The sequence below is a fragment of the Tiliqua scincoides genome, chromosome 1, assembly GCF_035046505.1.
Source record: "Tiliqua scincoides isolate rTilSci1 chromosome 1, rTilSci1.hap2, whole genome shotgun sequence".
NCBI classification, from domain to species: Eukaryota; Metazoa; Chordata; class Lepidosauria; order Squamata; family Scincidae; genus Tiliqua; species Tiliqua scincoides.
The window spans coordinates 23472164-23494265 of NC_089821.1; the positions used below are offsets into that span (position 1 = coordinate 23472164).

Sequence of the window (22102 nt, forward strand, 5' to 3'; positions counted from 1 at the left end):
GGTGTAGAGGGGGAAGCCAGGCCCACTATAAGAAACTACAGACTGGAAATGAGCTCCTTGCTCTTAGGCACAAGAGAAGCAGGGACAGCTTCTCTTGTGCTCTGAAGCTTTCTCCAGTGGGGCTGGCTGGGTGGAGAAGGACAGGTTCCTCTTCAGTCAAATATCTAGGTCTTTCCTCCTGCAAACCAGACGACTTGGTCTGGTGTGCATGGCCGACAGAAAAGGGGAGCAGCCAGGCCCCCCAGGCCCATAGTCAGGATTTTAGAGGTGGGTATTTTTTCAGGGTGGGCAATTATATTGGGTTTATATACTGGGATGAAAATTAAAGGATAAACGTTAAGGTGGAAACCCACCCTGGCCCCTCTCTAGCTACAACCTGGGGAACAGCCCTGGTTGCCATCCAGCGAGCTTCCACCCAGCAATGGCTAGCTGCTTGCTTGGACATGCACGAAAGCCTCAAAGCACGCCTGGCTGAATCAGTGCCGCTTCCCTCTTCGCCAAAGAAAAAGCTGGGCGGCTTTGAAGGCTGGGCAAAAGCCAGTGCGCCCTCTCCCAGCGGCGTAGCTAGAGGAGGGGCAAAGCACCAAGTCTTGCAGGTAGCCTCATCGCAGCGTTGCAAGGGGGCCCTCCCTTTCAGAGCCATTCTAGGCATTCGCCTCCGTTTTGCTCCCCCCGCCCGGAATGGCTCTGAAAGGGAAGGCCCCCTTGCACGCTGCGATGAGGCTCTCTGCAAGACTTGGTGCTTTATCCCCCCTAGCTATGCCACTGCTCCCCGCACATAGCTGTCCATTCTCCCCCCCCCCCCGTCGTAGCCAGCGACCCTCCTGGTACCTGCGAATCGCTCCTCGCTTCCACAGGACTGGGCAAGAGGAGTGCTCTGGACTGAGCAAAAGAGGGGGGTCTGTAGGGAATTTCTAACTGGAGAGAGGGGCCACTGGGGCTTCAGCCTGCCTACTCTTGATGGGGGTGGTGGTTGACAGCTACGCATTCTTCACATGGGCAGAGGCGCTCTTGCTGCTTCCAGGACTCCCCAGCCGTGACTCGGTTCCGGAGCTGAGCCCTGGCTGTGGCTCTGCGCAAACAGCCCTCCCACCCCGCGGTGTGACCAGCTCAGCCTCCCCCGAGTTGCTGGGCAGGGCCTCCGCGTTCATCCCTTCAGTGACAGCGGGCTAAGAGGATCAAAAGCTCTTCCCCCTCGGCGAGAGGCAGGAGGGCGGAAAGGAAACCTTTCGCCTGCCTTCTTTGCAGCCTTGGAGGGCTGGAGGCCAGGGGGGCTGCCTTGCAGGGCCCGCCCACCGGCCCCCCTTCCCCACTGTGGGTCCCGCCGCTTGAAATAGGGGGAGGGGCGCCAGGGAGCAGGCGCTGGGAGAGCAAGCGCCAGAGGCAGCCAGGGCGGGGGGAGGCAGCCGCGGCCAGAAGCAGGCGGGGTGGCCTTTCCTCTCTGCCCGCTTGGCGCTCGCCTGTTGCTCCCGTCGAGCCTCTCTGCGGAGCGGAGTCCCCAAGGCAGCAACTTGGAGAGGTGAGTTTCCTAGTAACCCTCCTTCCCCTCGGGCTGCTGCGGCGGCGGGGGGGCTGCCGGCCTACCGGCAGCGTCTCTAAGAGCCCAGCCTGCCTGCCTGCCCCTGGGGGAAAAGGGGGGGTCGCTCTCCTCCCCCGCGCGCTCTCCTTGGAACGCGCGTCCTTGCGCTTGTGCGCCTTTGCGCGCGGCGTGCTCCCTTCCAGCCTGCAGCTCCCAGAAGGTCGCCTTCCGGGGGGGGGGGAAATAACTGGAACCTCGCCTGTTTCCCCGCGGAGAAGGACGCCCAGGCAGCAGCAGGGGGTGCTTCCCTTCTTCCCCCAAGAAGCTCTCCTCGGGTAGGTGGCAGCAAGCCCTTTCGCCTGCCTGGCTCAGCGGAGAGCCCAGGTTGGGACTCCCTCGTTGCTCTCTCTGCTTCGCTGCGCAGGCAGGTACGTAGCAGCTGCCCCGGGCTGGAACCACCACACCCGCCTGGGGGGGGGGGGCGAAGGAAAGAAGAGGATCTGATTGTATTCTTTGCCACCGACCAGGCAGAGGGACGCACATCATCACCCCTTTTAATTATGATTATTATTAACAATCAGCATTCTGAACCAGAGACGTGTGGTGAGGCAGACCCTCCCCACCAGAGTCCTTTCGAAAGTGCCTCACATGGGGAGGGTGGCAGGCAGATGAGGCAGAGCCTCCTCATGGGAGTCCTTTGGAAAGCACCCCAAACGGGAAGAGGGAGGCAGTTGAGGTAGAGCCAGAGTCTTTTTGAGGCACTTTTCAAAGGAATCTGGTGGGGAGGCTCTGCCTGACCAGCCTAATCCCCCCTCATATGAGGCACTTTTCAAAGAAGTCCAGTGGGGAGGCTCTACCTCACCTGCCTCCCTCCTTGCCTTGTGAGGCACTTTTCAAAGGACTCTGGTGGGGAGGCTCTGCCTCACCTGCCTTATCTCCCCTCATGTGAGGCACTTTTCAAAGAAGTCCAATGGGGAGGCTCTACCTCACCTGCCTCCCTCCTTCCCCTGTGAGGCGCTTTTCAAAGGCTCTGCCTCCCCACCCTTCCCACGTCCCTATTCTGAATCCCTGAGTACTTGTGACATCTCTTTCTTCAATGGTGCTTGGGGGTGGAGAACAACCAGGTCTGCTTGGTGCGGAGTGTATGTGTGGAGTGGGGGGGAGACCTAAGGCGACAGAGCTCCTTTGTGAAAGCTCTGTGTGCAGCCGCTTCCCTTCCCACACTGAAACTTGAAGCTCCAGGCCCTGCAGTAGAGTTTGGCAGCAGCTCTTCTTAAAGAGGCTTGAAGATGTATAGTTATAGCCAATAGTATGCCATCCTTCCTCTTACTTCCCCCCCTTCCAGGGACATTGGGGAAGTTACCGCCTTGATGTTTAATAATTTCTAGGTGAGCTATAGTAGTTTCTACCAAGTTGGCAACCTTCAGTCTCGAAAGACTATGGTATCGCGCTCTGAATCTACCAAGATGATTGTAATTTCTACCAAGATGATAGTTCTTAAAGCAGGAAATAATTAAATATTAGCATTTCTAGGCCAGCAGTTTTTGAGATTAATTGTCAAAATGTAGAGCTCCCACAGAAGAGCTAAAACAAGATAGAATATCATGTATTGATAAATTTGGGGTGCCAGAGAAGCTTTGGAAGGGGTCCATGTTGTCCTTTATTTTTTAAGTATGCTAACCTGTCCATGATTTCATGTGGATTAGAGCTCATTTTTTTATATGGGGAAATTTTATATTCTCTTCTAATGGGAGAAATTGGGATAAGACAGACAAAAGAGCTGGGAGGTAGAATCAAGGAGAGAGAAAAAAACAAGGGCGACATTTTCAAATTGTTAACACTTGGATTTTGTTTCCCTACAACTAACAAATGGGGTAGTTGTGTTAGTGTGTTGCAGCAGAAGCAACAATGCATCCTGTAGCACCTAGAGCCTAGACTAATCAAATCCAAATGGAAAGTCTTGCACCTCTGATACTGGCATGAGAAAATGGAATGCAAACTTATGCAATCTTCTTTGAGCAGGTTAGATTTCTCCTTATGGTGCCGAGCACTGTATATCTGTAAGGGTTGGGCTGCATAGTTGAGGACTAGCGCATGGGTAGATGTCAGGAGTTGGTACACACAACCCATGTGATTTTAATCTGGCTGAAGAGACTCTGAGTAATTCTAATCATGACAGGAGGAGGAAAGAGAATATGCCATTCAGGTGGGTGGTGTACATTGAATTTAATATTGGATTTCTTATGTTGCTGGAGAGAAAAGGCCACCTCTTCATCACAGAAGAGGTCAAAAATTCTTCAAAAGAAATGTCAGAGGAGCTCTGCAAACTGTACAAATCCATGAACCAGTTTAACAGCTTTCTGTGCCAGCTAAGTGTTCCTTACTTGTTGCACTTAACAAGATCTATTTCTTTGGAGGGCTGGTCAGAAGGAGGAGCGAGAAAGCGACAAGCTGCTTCAAACGTCCATTTCTGAATTTCTCATAGAGCAGCTGTTTCCTGAAAAATGACATACCTGGGACAGTAAATTCAGCTAGGAGTGTAGTTACAATGTAATATTGAAGTGCCTGATGTTTAGAGATTGATTAGCAGCTTTGGCCTTTGAAAACACTTCCCAACTTGTTAACGGGTTCAAAATTTGTTTGAAAAAGCATGTTTCCATTTGAACAGAGTCCCTCTTGGATGAAACAAGAAGGGCATATGGCAACCATGACATAGAAAACAAAATGACAGTTGCTGGATGAAACCGCCTGTTTCTAGGTGTGAGCGGATTGCAGGGTGGAACAGGAATGGAATTTTTCCTAGTGCGTTGCACAATTAGTTGCATTATGGCTCAGAGGAGGGCACTTTGCCTCTGGGTTTTCTAATTGCTGAAGAAACCTCAGGGCTGTTTTGCACATCACAACCGCTAGTTAGGAAACAAGAATACATGAGGTGCTCTGCAAGCATGCACCTCCTGCCACGCATACCTGGGTCATTCAGCCTCTGTGAGCTGTGGCATGTTATCCAGTTTCTGGAACAATTAAAATTTCTTGAGTACAAAATGTTTCACCCCTTAGCATCTCAAGGATAGTGGGCTCATAACCCAATCCTGAGCTGCACGGCATGCAGGGCTGCATCGGCACTGAAAATGGCTGCTGTTGCGTGCCACCATCATCTCAGGAGAAGGGGACTTTAGTCCTCTTCCCCTGGGTAAAGTGAGTACCACAATGGGGCTACTCAATCCTATAACAACTCGAGGGTTGACGTAGAATTCAGAGCCTCTGTGTCAGGCGGACAGCCCAACACAGAGGCTCAGGATCCGGTGGAGCAAAGCTCCATCGGTCCCACCCCGCTCCCTCCTCCTGGCACATCCTCTCTCTGCCCTCCCTCCGCCTCCCCCCTCCCTGGAACGCCTTCACCCTCCCCCCCACACCCTACGTACTTCTCTGCTGCCCAGCAGTCCGTGCAACCACCGAATAGCAGAGGTCTGGTAGTAGCCCAATGCTGGCCAGTGCGGAGCTAGCAGTGGTGCTCCAATGGTGCTCAGGCCTGCAAACATGCCTTACAGCACATTTGCAACAGTGCGTGCTGGCGGTCAGCCGATGCGCACTGATTTGGATTGGGCCCTCAGCTGCTCATCAACATGCAATTTTTCACTTGCTCTTTCTTGGGTGTTGCATCTAAGAGTAGTTGGTCCAAGCTAGCTCCTCTAAACTTCTAATTGCTAAGGAACCAAAGCAATGTCCCAGATCCAGTGTATGAGAAAAATTAACTCTGGGATACTCCATGGACGTGGTCTTTTCACGCTGCTTCCTCTGTTCCTTACCTAACAGCAACAATTTCATAACTGTGACCACACCCCAGTGGGCAATCCTAGTATGCTCAGTTAATTTTGTAAATCTCACAGGCAGAGTGAATATACTGCTCTAAGCCATATTTCTCCATCAGTCCCTTCTGCCAGGGAAAGTAATATGTATGTTGCAGGAACGTACATGGATGTTGAGAATGTCTGCTTTGCTGTAGTGCACAAAAAAGAGTCCTTTACTATGCTCTGTTGCATTGTTTTTGCAAACAAGAAGTGCCGAACTTCTCCTTTCAATTAAAAGGACCATGCAATCAATGGAGCACATGGTCCCTTAAAACCAGAAGTCCTGCACGTTCTGGCTTGCAAAAAATGGGCAACAGAGCATGGTAAGGAAGCACAATCAGCTTGCACCTGTACTTGGAGTAAAGGGCATCCCAAATTTCCTTGCCCCTGTCATCTGCTGCTCACAAAAGCCACATCAGCCTGCTTCATAGCTGGGTTGGACCTAGAATGCTGGTTAGCCAGCTGCAATTTAGATAAGGGGTTTCATTCCTTTCTTTTCATGTGCTAACTTGTGCACAACTTGATTAAGAAGAAAAGTTTCATCTTGTACAACTAATGAGGAAAGTTCCTGGTGTTTTGAGGAATAATTGGGAGGACTTAATGCCTTGCTTACTGGCATTTAGATATACTGATTTTGATCTATAGTTGAAGGCAATTGGTGGCTTGTTTTTCTTTTCCCCAAGCTACCAATCATGTGCATCTTGGGGCAGAAGCTACAGTTTTATGTATCAGTATGTGATTCATAAATTACGCTCTGCCCATGCATTGTGCATTTCGGTACCCAAGCTCAAAATATCTCCAGTTGCCCTGTATGTATCAGCTGCCTGACTTTATGCCCATGGCAGAAAACCCAAGAGTGTGCTTCCCCAGCCCGCTAACTACACTGCTGGAAAATGTAAAGCAGCCATCTTTAGCAAGGTCTATTCATGTCTATTTCAGTAGGAAAACTTTCTGCATTTCATCTGCTGTGAGATGGCTGATGTATTCACTATTTACTTTCCTCATTTAGAATTTGGGTACTACTTCTACTTCTATAATGGGTCATATCCAAAGAAAGCTCATCATGACTACACTGTAATTCTAGGCATGTCTATTCAGAAGTAAACCCTATTGATTTCAATGGGATTTACTCCTGACTATGTATAAGATTGCAACCCACATCTCATTGAAATTGGGTCTTGTCTCACTTGTTCCAGTGGTGCTTAGAGTCCATTTGCTTTGGATACAATATTATTTCTATAGTTTTTAGATGTGCAAATGTCTCTGCATTCCTTTATTTTTATTCATTAAACAGATTGGCAACCCTACGTTTGAGCACCCAAAATGGGCACTCCAGCTTGTGGGAAGAAGGCAAGCTTGATTTCTCTAAGCTTAAGGGATGGAAATACCTGTTACCCTCTTGAAACAATAGGTCTTGACATCACTGGTAGAGAGGGGAAGGAAACTGGCAAACTTTACTGTACCGTGTATGGTGATTCATATTGCCAACACTTTTGGGACAGGCTACTTTCTGATAGTTGGTATATGTAAATAAGCAATTCATAGCTGAAAAATTCTTCTAGCTGACTAAACTCATGCCTCTAAGGTGAGCTGGGACGCTTAGTCATATGCATCCATATAAAGACTTTGTGTGTATACGGGTGTCCATGGGCTAAATTGGACCCTGTACTCGTATTGCACCTATATGTAGCCTACTCTAGATTAGCAATAGTGTGCATATCAGATTGAGGGTCACTATTGGCAGAAATCTACAGTACAGAACATGTAAAATTCTATAGGATAAATAAAATTCCACTCCCAGTGTGGGAAGATCTTGTCGGGGGGGGGAGGGATGAGGAAGGCCAAAACTAGATTTGTATTTACTTTTCCATGTTCAGTTTCCATTTTCATATTTGGTGCCATTTGGTTCTTGGCATATTTGGTTCTCGGCATCACCTGGCAGGACAAAGTTCCAAACAACACAGTCCTGGAACGTGCTGGAATCGCTAGCATGTATGCACTGCTGAAACAGAGACGCCTGTGTTGGCTCGGTCATGTTGTGAGAATGGATGATGGCCGGATCCCAAAGGATCTCCTCTATGGAGAACTTGTGCAAGGAAAGCGCCCTACAGGTAGACCACAGCTGCGATACAAGGACATCTGCAAGAGGGATCTGAAGGCCTTAGGAGTGGACCTCAACAAGTGGGAAACCCTGGCCTCTGAGCGGCCCGCTTGGAGGCAGGCTGTGCAGCATGGCCTTTCCCAGTTTGAAGAGACACTTGGCCAACAGTCTGAGGCTAAGAGGCAAAGAAGGAAGGCCCATAGTCAGGGAGACAGACCAGGGACAGACTGCACTTGCTCCCAGCGTGGAAGGGATTGTCACTCCTGAATTGGCCTTTTCAGCCACACTAGATGCTGTTCCAGAACCACCTTTCAGAGCACGATACCATGGTCTTTCGAGACTGAAGGTTGCCAATAATTTGGTGCTAGAAAATCCAACTCCTTAGTCGAGGCTAAATATGTGGTTATAGATAAGTAAAGTAGCTAGCTTGGCTGTACAAAGCTCCCATGATTATCCCCAGAGGAAACATGTTGTTTGTGACTGTGAACATTTGAAGGCTGCCTACTGAAACAGTGGCATACTTCTAGATTTTAACCAAATGTGCCTGGTGTACCAATTGCACTGCCTTCAACTTTCTGAAGAATTCTAGGGATAACTTGCCTAGACATCTTTGTGATGCATTTGTTGGTTCAGTATATGGAGCCATAGAAATCTTGCATATCAGAAATATCGATATTAAGGCAGAGCTGGAAATTAAAGGACTTAATTTGAAAATCATGCTGTTTGTAAGCAGGTACTGATGGCTTAGCAGCATAATATGGCAAGTGTACAAGTTTCTATTGTTGGGACTGTGTAACATAGGTAAAAACTCAGCCTTAAAAGTACAGTACTGTTGAGAGCCATCATGATTTGGGGCAGCAGCTAATACTACCCTTTCAATGAAGTCTCCATAGAAAATGTAAGTCTATTCTAACTTGAAGACTATCTTGAGGAAGTGGTCTGGGAAACCTGAAAACTATTTAAACTGTGCACTCTGCCCCATGGAACACAACTGCAATAGCAGTGTTTTTGTGATGTTCCTTTGCCTACTTCTAACCTTCCATGGTAAAAGGTGGTGGCATCTCTTTGTGGGTGTGATTATAATGGTAAAATGGAGTTTCTACTTCCTAGAGCAGGGGTGTCAAACTTGTTTCGTATCGAGGGCTGAATAGCATTCATGATGCCTGCTGAGGGCCGGAAGTGATGTCATTGGGCAGGAAGTGATGTCATTAAACAGGTCAAAACCAAAAATAAGCACTTTCTCTCACTTAAGAACTCATTAGCTACAAATGACAGAAGAGAAAATATGCAAATCTTGATCATATTTCAAGATATTGGAGAGCCCAATTTTCAAGTGGGCTGCCCTTTCAGCAGTAACTCCTCAGCACTGTTCAGCAGCTGAGAGCCTGAGGGCTGGATAAAAAGCTTCTGCGGGCCACAGGGCCTTATGTTTGACACCCCTGTATGTGGGTGTGAAGCTGCAAATAATCAGCATTCTAAGATTTCATTCTTAAACTGTTATCCCATTATATAGGTGGGTTGAGCTTATAAATTCCTCTGACAAATTACTTTTCTGTTTTTTGAAAGGAGGGGTTATAGAAACACCATATTTTCTTATTTATTCACATGCTCCTAAAGTGACTGACAGATGGTGGCTCCCACTTTTGCACAGGCATTGTATGTCCTTTGTTGGTGCTTCTGCACAGGTGCAATAGCGCTGGAAGAACTGGCTGTTCCAACCTACATTGGCTTGAAATTGTGTACAGACCTCTGGAACCTAACCTCTCCATTAAGTAGGACACATATATTCCTGAATGCTTTATTTTTTGGGGGAGGGGGGAGAATCAGGAGTGCCAAATGTAGATTTAGCTGGGGAAGCTGAAAAGAGAATACCACTTTATACACTTTTGACGCCTTAATGGCAGAGAAGTTTGCTTCTTAAATGTCCTTCCTCTACGGATGTCCCTTGATTGACTGAAGTCCCATGGGCCAAACTGAGACCATAACGCAATGTTGTCTGTACCACTAGCTGGCCTAATATCTTTCAATCAAAATATTGTAAAGTCCTGTCACTTATTAAAACATCTGTGAGATATCTATATTTTTGGTATTTAATTACTCAGCTGTTTTCTTCATAATTGTGAACCCGTTTTGGTAGGTGGCATCAACTGAATTTACTTAAATCTTGCACTAGCCCTAATGGGAGAAAAGGCAGCTTTACAAAACTAAATTAAAAACAAGCCATACAATAAAGATGGTCAAACACAACATAAAAAGCAGTGAAAGCAGGTCTCGTTATCTGGTGTGCTCCCTGGGGCATTTGGTGGGCCACTGTGAGATACAGGAAGCTGGACTAGATGGGCCTATGGCCTGATTTGGTGGGGCTGTTTTATGAATCAGATGGGAGGGAATGGAAGAAAACCAAATCAAGAACCTCAGGAATACCTGTTGGGTGAAAAACAACCATGTCCTTAGTCTCCAGGAAAAGACTGGCAAGATGGGGGTAGGTGTAAATCAAATGGCAGGAAATTCCAAAATGCCTTCAAGGGCAACCCAACATAGAGTGCATTACTGTATCCAATAGTGAGGTAACTCAGACACAGGTTGCCATGAGGAGGTCTGTCTGAGACAGAAATGGGTGTAGTTGAGCACCAACTGAGGCTGGGCAAAAGCAATAATAGCTGCCCCCTGGACACTTGGGAACAACGCTGGATAAGAACATAAGAACATAAGAACAGCCCCACTGGATCAGGCCATAGGCCCATCTAGTCCAGCTTCCTGTATCTCACAGCGGCCCACCAAATGCCCCAGGGAGCACACCAGATAACAAGAGACCTCGTCCTGGTGCTCTCCCCTACATCTGGCATTCTGACTTAACCCATTCCTAAAATCAGGAGGTTGCGCATACACATCATGGCTTGTACCCCATAATGGATTTTTCCTCCAGAAACTCGTCCAATCCCCTTTTAAAGGCGTCTAGGCTAGACGCCAGCACCACATCCTGTGGCAAGGAGTTCCACAGACCGACCACGCGCTGAGTAAAGAAATATTTTCTTTTGTCTGTCCTAACCCGCCCAACACTCAATTTTAGTGGATGTCCCCTGGTTCTGGTATTATGTGAGAGTGTAAAGAGCATCTCCCTATCCACTCTGTCCATCCCCTGCATAATTTTGTATGTCTCAATCATGTCCCCCCTCAAGCGTCTCTTTTCTAGGCTGAAGAGGCCCAAACGCCGTAGCCTTTCCTCATAAGGAAGGTGCCCCAGCCCCGTAATCAGCTTAGTCGCTCTCTTTTGCACCTTTTCCATTTCCACTATGTCTTTTTTGAGATGCGGCGACCAGAACTGGACACAATACTCCAGGTGTGGCCTTACCATAGATTTGTACAACGGCATTATAATACTAACCGTTTTGTTCTCAATACCCTTCCTAATGATCCCAAGCATAGAATTGGCCTTCTTCACTGCCGCCGCACATTGGGTCGACACTTTCATCGACCTGTCCACCACCACCCCAAGATCTCTCTCCTGATCTGTCACAGACAGCTCAGAACCCATCAGCCTATATGTGAAGTTTTGATTTTTTGCCCCAATGTGCATGACTTTACACTTACTGACATTGAAGCGCATCTGCCATTTTGCTGCCCATTCTGCCAGTCTGGAGAGATCCTTCTGGAGCTCCTCACAATCACTTCTGGTCTTTACCACTCGGAAAAGTTTGGTGTCATCTGCAAACTTAGCCACTTCACTGCTCAACCCTGTCTCCAGGTCATTTATGAAGAGGTTGAAAAGCACCGGTCCCAGGACAGATCCTTGGGGCACACCGCTTTTCACCTCTCTCCATTGTGAAAATTGCCCATTGACACCCACTCTCTGCTTCCTGGCCTCCAACCAGTTCTCAATCCACGAGAGGACCTGTCCTCTAATTCCCTGACTGTGGAGTTTTTTCAGTAGCCTTTGGTGAGGGACCGTGTCAAATGCCTTCTGAAAGTCCAGATATATAATGTCCACGGGTTCTCCCGCATCCACATGCCTGTTGACCTTTTCAAAGAATTCTATAAGGTTCGTGAGGCAAGACTTACCCTTACAGAAGCCATGCTGACTCTCCCTCAGCAAGGCCTGTTCGTCTATGTGTTTTGAGATCCTATCTTTGATGAGGCATTCCACCATCTTACCCGGTATGGATGTTAGGCTGACCGGCCTATAGTTTCCCGGGTCCCCCCTCTTTCCCTTTTTAAAAATAGGCGTGACATTTGCTATCCTCCAATCTTCTGGTACTGTGGCTGTTTTGAGGGACAAGTTGCATACCTTAGTCAAGAGATCTGCAACTTCATTCTTCAATTCCTTAATAACCCTTGGGTGTATGCCATCAGGGCCCGGTGACTTATTGATCTTTAATTTATCAATGAGGTCTGAAACATCTTCTCTTTTAACCTCTATCTGACTTAACTCCTCGGTTAGGAGGGGCCGTTCGGGCAGCGGTATCTGCCCGAGGTCTTGCCGTGAAGACAGATGCAAAGAACTCATTTAATTTCTCTGCCATCTCTAAGTCTCCTTTTATCTCCCCTTTCCCTCCCTCACCATCCAGAGGGCCAACCGCTTCTCTGGCGGGTTTCCTGCTTCTAACATATTTGAAGAAGCTTTTATTATTCCCATTAATGTTGCTGGCCATGCGTTCCTCATAGTCTCGCTTGGCCTCCCCTATCACCTTCTTACATTTCTTTTGCCACAGTTTATGTTCCTTTTTATTCTCCTCATTAGGGCAAGACTTCCATTTACGGAAGGAAGCTTCCTTGCCCTTCACAGCCTCTCTAACTTGGCTGGTTAGCCATGCGGGCACTCTCCTGGATTTAGTGGAACCCTTCTTTCTTTGTGGTATACACCTCTGCTGGGCCTCTATTACTGTTGTTTTAAGCAGCCTCCATGCACTCTGGAGAGACTGGACTCTTTTTACCCTCCCTTTCAACCTCCTTCTAACCAGCCTCCTCATTTGAGGGAAGTCCGCCCGTCGAAAGTCAAGGGTTTTTGTTAGAGATTTGCCTGGTATTCTTCCCCCAACGTGCACGTCAAAACGGATCGCAGCATGATCACTGTTCCCCAATGGCTCAGTAACGTTTACATCTCTAACCAGGTCCTGCGTACCGCACAAAATTAAATCCAGAGTCACCTGTCCTCTGGTGGGCTCCTTGACTAGCTGATCTAAGCCACAGTCATTTAGCACGTCAAGAAATCCGGTTTCCTTATCGTGACCAGAACACAAATTGACCCAGTCAATATGAGGATAATTGAAGTCCCCCATGATTACAACCCTGTCCCTCCTTGTCACCTCCCTGATCTGTTTCCTCATTTCAAGGTCCCCATCAGATTTCTGGTCTGGAGGACGATAGCACGCCCCCAGTATTACATCGCTGCACAAGCCTGGTAGTTTAACCCACAGAGATTCTACGGTGGAGTCCAGGATCCAGGAGTTGGATCCAGGAGTACCCTCAAACCTGCTTCTTTCAAGGGAGTGCAACCTTATGAAGAACCAGGCTGATACATCATTGCTGGTTGCACCAGTGGGAACCTCTGTCTTGTCCAGATTTAATTTGTTTACACCCACCCAGCCTTTCACTGCTTCCAGACACTAATCACCTGTTGCAAAAACTCAACAACTGTGAAGAGTTTGGTTGGCCCCAGAGACTCTGTAGAAGCTGGCCTTTAACTCTATGTAGGTATTATATTTCTGGTGGGCAGAAGGGAGAGGTGAGAAGGCTGACTGTCCACCCCACTATCTACTCTGTCTTTCTAACATTTGCCTTGCTTGTTCCTCAGTCTGTCACTGTTCCTAGCATGAAAAGGTCACTGTTCCTAGCATGACTGTACAATACTTCTGAACAGTAATAGAACCAGTGCAGCATGGCAGTAGACAAACGTAAGATAAACTTAGCTTAGTGATTTGAGAACTGTATTAGAAAATACTTAGGTAATTGTCTAAAAAAGTGATTCTTATATATTTACAGTGCAGCAAATGACTTATATTTTAACTTGCTGTGATGATGATGATGCAAATGAGCTGCACTAATGGGTTGCAAGTCTTGAAAGAGAAGTATTAACCTCCTATATACTTAAAATTACTACGAGGTAAAACAAGATCTGTGTACATCATGATTTAAAAAAGCATGCTAGGTGAATGCAGGCTTTAAAAAAAAACTTTCAGGAGGCTGTATGAGAATGAGACTGGTGAGAGGAATCTATAGTCTTCAGTTCTTGGGTGTCTTGCAGATTCAATAGGCCTATAGGTTAAACTATATTGGGGTTAAACGTGTTAACTATATTCCTATACAGCAGGGATTTTCAACCTTTTAATCTCATGGCATACTGACAAGGCACTAAAATTGTCAAGTCACACTATGAGGTTTTTGATAATTGACAAGGCCCACCATGCTGCCAGTGGGGGGCTCACATCCCCCATTGGTCCTACTAATAAATGACCTTCTCCCAAATTCCTATGGCATACCTGTGGACGACTCATGGCACACCAATGTGCCATGGCACAGTGATTTGAAATGGCTGTTATACAGCCATTTAAGGGGATCTCTTAAATTTCTAGTACTTAGCACTGGTCTCATCAAGCATGTTTTAAATGCAGTATGTTGATAATCCCAAGCAAACTTCTTGGTAGGCCAGTATTTTACAAATGAGATGGGGGAAATGGAGAGAGAGAGATCCTTTTACTAAGGCTGCAGGGTGAATATATGACTGGGATGTTTTCTGGCTTTATTGCTGCTCTTAACAGTACTGGTGTCTTCAAATTTTCATAGCCATCTCCAACCTTGACTTAAAGAATCAAGCTCCCATATCCTTCCTGTTAAATTCTGAAGAGGTCCACTGTCATAAACTGCGTGCTGTGTAAAATTAAGTGCTTGTATAGCACAAGAACCTGATAGTATCTTAATCTTGCATAAACGTATAAGTACCTGATGTCCATATTGGCAAATGCTTTTCATGCAATTTTTTTATGCAAAACCCAGCAATTTATGAATATCACACAAGTAAAAATATTCTCTCCACCCCCCATAAAAGCAGTTTAAGGTTGAAGAACCGAAAACAGTATTTAATGTGGCTTTATCACTTTTTAAGGTACACTAAAAAAGTGTGTGTGTTAGACTTCTTTCAAAATGAAAGTCAGAAACATTATGTTTTAAAAACAGGTTTAAAACATTTGTGTAAGATATACAAGAGTGGGCAAATGCACTTATAATTGTCTCTGCTAAAATGGTTCTGTACTAGCATACTTTCTGTACTTTCAGGTCAACCAATATATTTCCTTGGTATTGCTGCTGAGGTTGAATGTGCTGCTTCATCTGTGAAACTCAAAATTGGAATATAACAAAAAGAACCATCTCACTGGTGAATTTCAAACTGTTGAAAAACCTCTTTAATTTTTTTAAACACTATGCATGACATGAAGTTTGTTTAGTCTCTGGCTCATAAAAGGACTAATCTAAAGGTGGTAGTTATCCAAATCAACATTGTGCATTACTTAACCATGAGGTGGACTTTGCTTGAGGCAGGCAGCGACTCAAAAACAGAATGTAATTTTGAGCCCCTGAAGTAAGAGAACAAACATTTCTTTTACCTTAAGAAGGTCTCCATGACTGTTTCCCCACCACAGGATGCATCACATGCCCCACTGGCATCAATGCTGGAAAGTTGGATAGGATTGGGCCCTTATTCTAAGACAGGGGTTCCCAAACCCCGGCCTTGGGGCCACTTGCCACCCTCGAGCCCTCTCAATGCGGCCCTCAGGGGGACTCCAGCCTCCAATGAGCCTCTGGCCCTCCAGAGATTTGTTGGCGCCCGCTCTGGCCTGATGCATCTGATCTGAGCATGAGGGTGACTGTTTGACCTCTCGCATGAGCTGTGGGATGAGGGCTCCCTCCACTGCTTGCTGTTTCACGTCTGTGATGCAGCAGCGGCAGCAAAGGAAAGGCCAGCCTTGCTTTGTGCAAGGCCTTGCACAGGCCTTGAGCTATCGCAAGACCCTCATTCATTCATATAAGTTCATCTTTAATATATTCATTTATATAAACTTATGTAAATTTATTCAAATTTTAAATCTAAATTAATTCTTTTTCCCCCCCTGGCACCTGACACAGTGTCAAAAAGCTGATGTGGCCCTCCTGCCAAAAACTTTGGACACCCCTGTTCTAAGAGATTGTTTCTGTTCCTGTTATTACTCACTCAATTGTGTGATTATCTTTTGCTGTATGTGTCTAGGTGCGTGGGTAGTGAAACAATATTGCAATCCAACCATGGGAGTGTTGAGCTTAGAGGAGTTCTAGGTATGTTCCTTGATAAAGAGGAGTAATTCTCTGTGGTGTACTATACTGTAGTTGGTATGCTGTGGCAAACTTCTGAATAAATGCATACATTTCTATTTACATCTTTTTAAAAAAAATTTTTTTACCCAGAGTCTTCTACAGTGTGTTTTTTCTCTTCCCTGCTGTTAAAAGATTCCCCAAAGATTAGTTTTTCCAGGCTGAAGTTCTTGGCAGATGTCTAAGCTTGGCTTTGATAATTGCTGCAGAGTGCTCTTTAGTAAATCACATGCCTTGCTATAGAACTGTACACAGAGCTTGTTTTCTGTACATCTGCTAGGTGCTGTCAACAATTAAATAGAGGTGGTTGTGCTCATGAACAGACTTGGTGATCCAAAACAAGTAGCACCTAGAGAGGCAATCTCTTCATTTAGAACATGGCCGACAGCAGGCCGTTAGTTGACTGTAGCTGAAATGAGAATTTGAGAATAAAATCTCATTTGGAAGCTAAACAGTAAAAGACTTGAAACATTTAGAACAAAATTAGTGTTCTACAACTAGGGTGAGGGCATAATTCTCCAGGTGGAAAAGGCCTGGGTGGTGCTGTATGTTTGGAGAAAAACTGCATACTATCTATGTTAACTAGTTGAAATAACTTTCTGAAGAGTGTGTCTCTTTGCTGACCGGTGGTGTAGCTGCAGGGGGGGGCGAAGCGATATGGCTCCATTTCCTCCCCTGCTGGGAATGGCGCCGAAGGGAGGGGCTGCTTGCCCGCCTGCCTGCCAGGCTGAGCGCTTGGCCCCCCCTCCAGCTACACCACCAGTTGCTGACAATTACACTTGACAAAACTGAGTGGCAGCTGAAAGGTTCTGGTGCCAAAGGTTGGGCCTAATAGGGGTGACATCCTTCCTTTTGAGCTTATGATCTCAGCACTTTCCATAATGGCTTTTTTTTAATGTGCCTTTTCGAATGTACTTATATACTGGTAACTTTAGGTATGTAAATCTTCTTTTACAGTTATGGGTTGCACTACAGGAACTCCATAACCAAAGAGTTTGTTGGGAGAGGGGGCTACTTGTGCTGAAATCCTGTCTTTTATTAGGAATGAATATAAACATGTATAATGAAACAAAGAAATTAGGAGGAAGCCTTATTTTTTATATGTCTGATCTGTAAGCGTAATGATGGCACAAACACTGTTGAAAGTGAACAGAGATTGACAGTCCAACTACTCTTGGAACTGCAACCAGACTTCCTTTTAAAAGCAGTGTCTTGCAATGAGCTCTTTATGTCCATTGAGTTAAAAAGGGCCATTGGATCAGTGTTACGTTGGGGAGGGGAATAAGTTTTTCACTATTTTTCATTTCTCACATTAGGGGCTCTCAAAGCTTAGTCACAATGTGAAGAGAGATGTAACTTGGTTGTAACACTTGATTACTTTAGAGTGTTTTGATTCAAAGAGGATTTCCTCTTAATCATGTTCAGGAGAAAAAGATAGCCTAGCCTGGTCTACTTGGAGTGCAAAGAAAGTGTGTTGAAGGACATAAAATTCTCTATGGTGCCCCACCAAGCAGCAATATCCACCCCCAAAGGTGCACTTCCATGCTTTTCAGAACATGGGTCTAAGAATGTTCATATTTGCCTCACTTTCAGTGGCTTTAGCCATCCTTTATATGTTGTACTGTTCATGCCTCAAAGAAAAACATCTTGTTTCATGTGAAGCGCACTGGTAAACTGGTTACAGCTGGGCTCCTTCCCACACCAGAGGAAATGTCGTCAAGTTTTTTCAAGAGTGGTGGTCCCTGCTGCTCTTCCACATGCTATTCCCTGGCATGTCCTTTGCATGATATAAAGGCTTCTTTGAGAAAAGTGGGCTGGTGTACAGCTGTTGGCTTCTAGGATGGGTACTTCTGCATGGCTCTGAACTTTGTCTTTCATGTTTGGCAATTCTTCTAGGAGGAAGCTATTGAATAAACTAGTTAACAGTGGCAGATGTATGAACAATGAATCTTCCCATCATCAAAGCAGAGGAACTGATCACAATAATTAATAGAGTCAGGGTAAAGAAGCCCCCCCTTCCTTCCCTTTTCTCTGCCCCTTTGTAGCAACTCTTAACCCATTTAGTTTAAGAAATACAAGAAATCTGAATTGCCTTTGTTGGCGTTCCTGTGAAATATAGATCAGAAAGCAGAACGTGAAAGGTTTTTTTAAAATTAATTTTGACTTTTTTGTATTATGTCAGTTTAGGAGTTGTGTCACAAACACAAGAATTATTAAATTGGGGAGTCTGCAGCTGGCAAATGGATGTAGCTGTGGTAACAGGGTTGCAGCGATGTTGTGAATACATCAAGTTTAAATGCTTGGACTGTAGTTCCATTTCTAAAAAAGATGAAGTGAAAATAACCACATGGCAAACTTAGTGGAAAACTTGCTTGGGTACATGGCTGATGCAAAAGTTGGGTGGTACTAAGTGTAGAACAATTTCTGAACTACAGAAATGGGCAGAAAATTGTTGGCTGAATAGGAATTTTCATCCAAAACAAAAAACCACCAAACTTCTGGTTGTAAATTGGATTTGCTGATCAGTATGCTCCTCTATTGCAAAAGAATTTTAAATCAAATAATGAAGAGTACTTGCTCAAATTTTTGGATCTGTAATACTGGGGGGGTGGGGAATTTCTTTGCTCTTAATAACAATACATTTTGCTAAGAGTGTGTTTAAATGCTCAATTATTCTGCTCTACTTGGCTCCCCTTGTTCCTTGGCTGGAGCACACACAGTGCTCAGTTTTGTGGCATTATTGTTTTCTAGAAGTACTTGGACATTGAGAATACCAGGGAATAGAACAAGAATTCTGGACTTCTAAGGGAAGCATGGGCAGACAGGGTTCTTAGCAGCCGAATATACATGCCCTATTCAATTCTTTTTAGAAAGGAGTTGAGGAAAGTATAGATCAATGCCCATTAATGATCAAGGACACAAAAGTTGCTGTATCAAGAAAAATGTAGGTTAAATCTCAGGGAAACAATGTGGCACTGCTGTAAGATGCCAAATAGGAGAGTAGAGCAGCACAGATCTCTGAAATTTGTCCAGAACCTTTTGGATCTCTACCCACTCAGGGATGGTTTGGGGATGAAATCACTCCAGCCACAACATCGAGGTGGGAGGGAAGCAGATGGGCAAAATAGTTCAGAGCCTTTTTTAAACTGGAAGGAACATGGTTTGGCTTTCAGAGGCAAGCTCTGTGTTCAGTAGAGATGATACTTTGCCATTTGTGTCGTGTGTATCAGAGGCTTTGGAATAGTAGTCCAGGTTGAGATGAGTTAACATAAGTGATACCATTACCTATCAGGAAATGAAATATCAGGGCAGCAACTCAGTGGGGTTGCTCACAAGGACATATTAAGCTGTGACTACAGATGCTATAAATTTTGGAAAATGATGCTACTTACAGACTTGGGATTGGGGGAGTTGTAACCTGCTCTTGTACAGTACATTTCAGGCACTTTTCAAAATAATGGAGAATGACAATAGTGTCCTCTCCTCCCCCTCCCCCCCCGAGGAATGCTTGCTCATGGCTTCATACGTTAATCTGCCCAGATAGATAAAGATATAAAGAGGCTGGAGGGATATTTGGTCTTGCAACAATTAATCTCTTCTTGCTTGAAGGTAAAATATGTGTTGCAGGTTGTCTGGAGAACTACTACTATAAAGATGAATGGATTACAGCCTTAGTATGCCATACTTCAAAGGAGAATTCTAAGGAAAAGTGGTGCCTGTCTCCAGACAAAGTGCACTATCCTGAAGTGGGGAGGGGAAATCCTGAACATTGAACATTCAAGAAGAAGGTTTTGTAGGTAGGTGGTTGTATAGCAATATAAATGTGTAGCACAGATTTCCAAGGCATAAATATAAAAGTGGGCCAATGCAGATGGTAAGAAACACAGGTCAGCTGTCTTGAGCTGGCAAGCCTATCCCTTTCAAAGTTCAGACATCCAATCTGACTCAACATGCAATTCTTTCAAAGGGTTTTTTTGCTAATTACTGGGTTATTTCTGAAGTGGAGTTCTTTCAATATTGTTGTACCTCTTGGGGCAAGCAAGAGGAAGAGTACATCTTTCACTGAGGTTTCTGGCATAGCAGTGTTGTCATCTTGTGACACTTCAAGCTGGAGAGTTGCCTGTAAAGCTGAAGCACTTGGCTAAAATTTTCTAAAACTGGATTAGGCAGTTTAGGCAGGGATAGATTCCAAGAGAGAGGCCAGGAAATGCTGGCTCCTTTCTCAACCAGGTGACTCCTCCAAGGGAGTGCCCCCTGGACAAAGGAAAAAACCCATTGCACAAGTTTGCATAGGACATTCTTACTGTTGTTCAGCACAGTAACAAAAGCTGTTTCATGGAATACCAGATCATCGAGCACCTTTTAAAAGTGTACTTCTGTGTCGTTGCAAGCAAGAAAGTGAAGTTGGGGGATACTTGGATAAAGGTTAGTGCTTGTAGTGTTACCTTAAAAGCCAACAGATTTGCTATAAACTAAGTGGTACACTGCAGTAGTTCTTGGCTAACTAAGCTAGTTAAAACTAAAGTTGGAAGCATTTTAAGTAGCTGAGATCTTAGGATTTCTCCACCCTCCAAATAAACACAAGTTTGGTTTGTGATGAGGAATAGAAAGTGTATCAGTAGCACACGGTGGCTTGTTTTGGCAACAAGATCCAATTTTGTGATAAAGGGTAGATAAAGGGCTCCCATAGTTGTGGCCCTAGATAACATGGTAGGGCAGAATAAGATCTATTGACTTTGAATTTCTTATCCAGTCTGCCTATAGGTCTCATGAAAACTAACGAATCATTAATCCTTTGATGATTACACTAAGGCTGAAATCCTATTCACAGTTTCATGGCAGGAAGACCCATTGAACACAAAGGGACTTGCTTCTGAGTAGACATGCATAGGATTGTGCTGCTTGTGTTTGTGTAACTGTAGCTGCAAGACCACTAGAAGTATAGCTTCTGCCTCTTACTTGGAGTGAGTGAGAACCGTTTCTGAACAAGTGAGAGAACATAACATAAGAACAGCCCCACTGGATCAGGCTATAGGCCCATCTAGTCCAGCTTCCTGTATCTCACAGCGGCCCACCAAATGCCCCAGGGAGCACACCAGATAACAAGAGACCTCATCCTGGTGCCCTCCCCTGCATCTTTCATTCTGACATAACCCATTTCTAAAATCAGGAGGTTGCGCATACACATCATGGCTTGTACCCCATAATGGATTTTTCCTCCAGAAACTTGTCCGATCCCCTTTTAAAGGCATCTAGGCTAGACGCCAGCACCACATCCTGTGGCAAGGAGTTCCACAGACCGACCACGCGCTGAGTAAAGAAATATTTTCTTTTGTCTGTCCTAACCCAGAATGCAAGTAATTAGTAACTCAGGTTGTGTTCATAAGTGGAATTGTCAGGCTGGACCACTCATTCCAATTTTGGAAATGCTTTAAAATGAGCTTGAATGGTTCATACGGAACATACCCGACCAAGGGAGCCAGACTTTGAGCCCAAATCTTGGGGGAAAAATACCTTTGCTTGTTTCTGTGGTGGTGTATTTTAGACACAATATTAGAGTAATAAAAGCTAAACTTATTGGCATAACCTTTTTGTTTTTAAGTTGCCTCTTCACAGTTCATGTGCATAGTTCTGTAGGATTGAGTATGTCCCTTGAGGGAAGGAAGTTTCCCCTCATGTTACTGCTATCCATTGTAAAGCAGATCAGAAGGTCTTGTTGACACTTTAGAAGGCAATACTTCTCTAGTACACCCAGATAGTGCCCTAGGCGTTTGAGTGGAAGTATCGAAGGGTGGTGCACAGGGAGGCGGCTCTGTTTTCACTCAACTTAAAGAGGTGGATAATTCATAGCCCTGTTTCCTGGAATGAGTGCCTGCATACTGATAGAAAGGCCACATTTTTAAAACCTATGGGTTGGGTTCTCTGAAATACTGAGGGGAATTTAAGAATCTGACTTGTTCTATCCTTGGCTCTTGTGCATCTGTGCATGATCACGTTCTCAGATGAGCTCCAGAAATAGATGGTCTACAAAGAACATTTGGGTTTACACTTTGTTTTAATTGGCATCCTTGAACCATCTAGAGCAGTGTTTCTCAAACTGTGGGTCGGTCTAGGTGGGTCACGGACCAATTTCACTAGCTGGGTCATGGACCAATTTTAGGTGGGTCTCCATTTCAATATTTTATTTTTAATATATTAGACTTGATGCTCCCATGGTATGTGACTGCATTTGGGGAAATGTTACATACCTGTACTTTTTTCAAGCTACTATGTTCTTTTAACAATGATCGCAAA

At 45.2% G+C, this 22102-nt stretch overlaps 1 protein-coding gene across 6 annotated transcripts in view; it reads left to right on the forward strand.

Moving 5' to 3' along the window:
- Nucleotides 1-1193: 1193 nt before the first annotated feature.
- PACSIN3 (protein kinase C and casein kinase substrate in neurons 3) overlaps nucleotides 1194-22102 on the forward strand; it is a 37655-nt gene continuing 16746 nt past the window's right edge. The window contains exon 1 of one of the 6 annotated variants that reach the window (XM_066633742.1): nucleotides 1194-1519. The gene's annotated coding sequence lies outside the window, so the exon portion shown is untranslated. Of the gene's footprint in view, nucleotides 1520-1767; nucleotides 1855-1886; nucleotides 1948-20076; nucleotides 20234-22102 lie in introns of those variants that run through there. The other 5 variants (XM_066633735.1, XM_066633688.1, XM_066633726.1 and 2 more) reach the window with 5 other exon arrangements.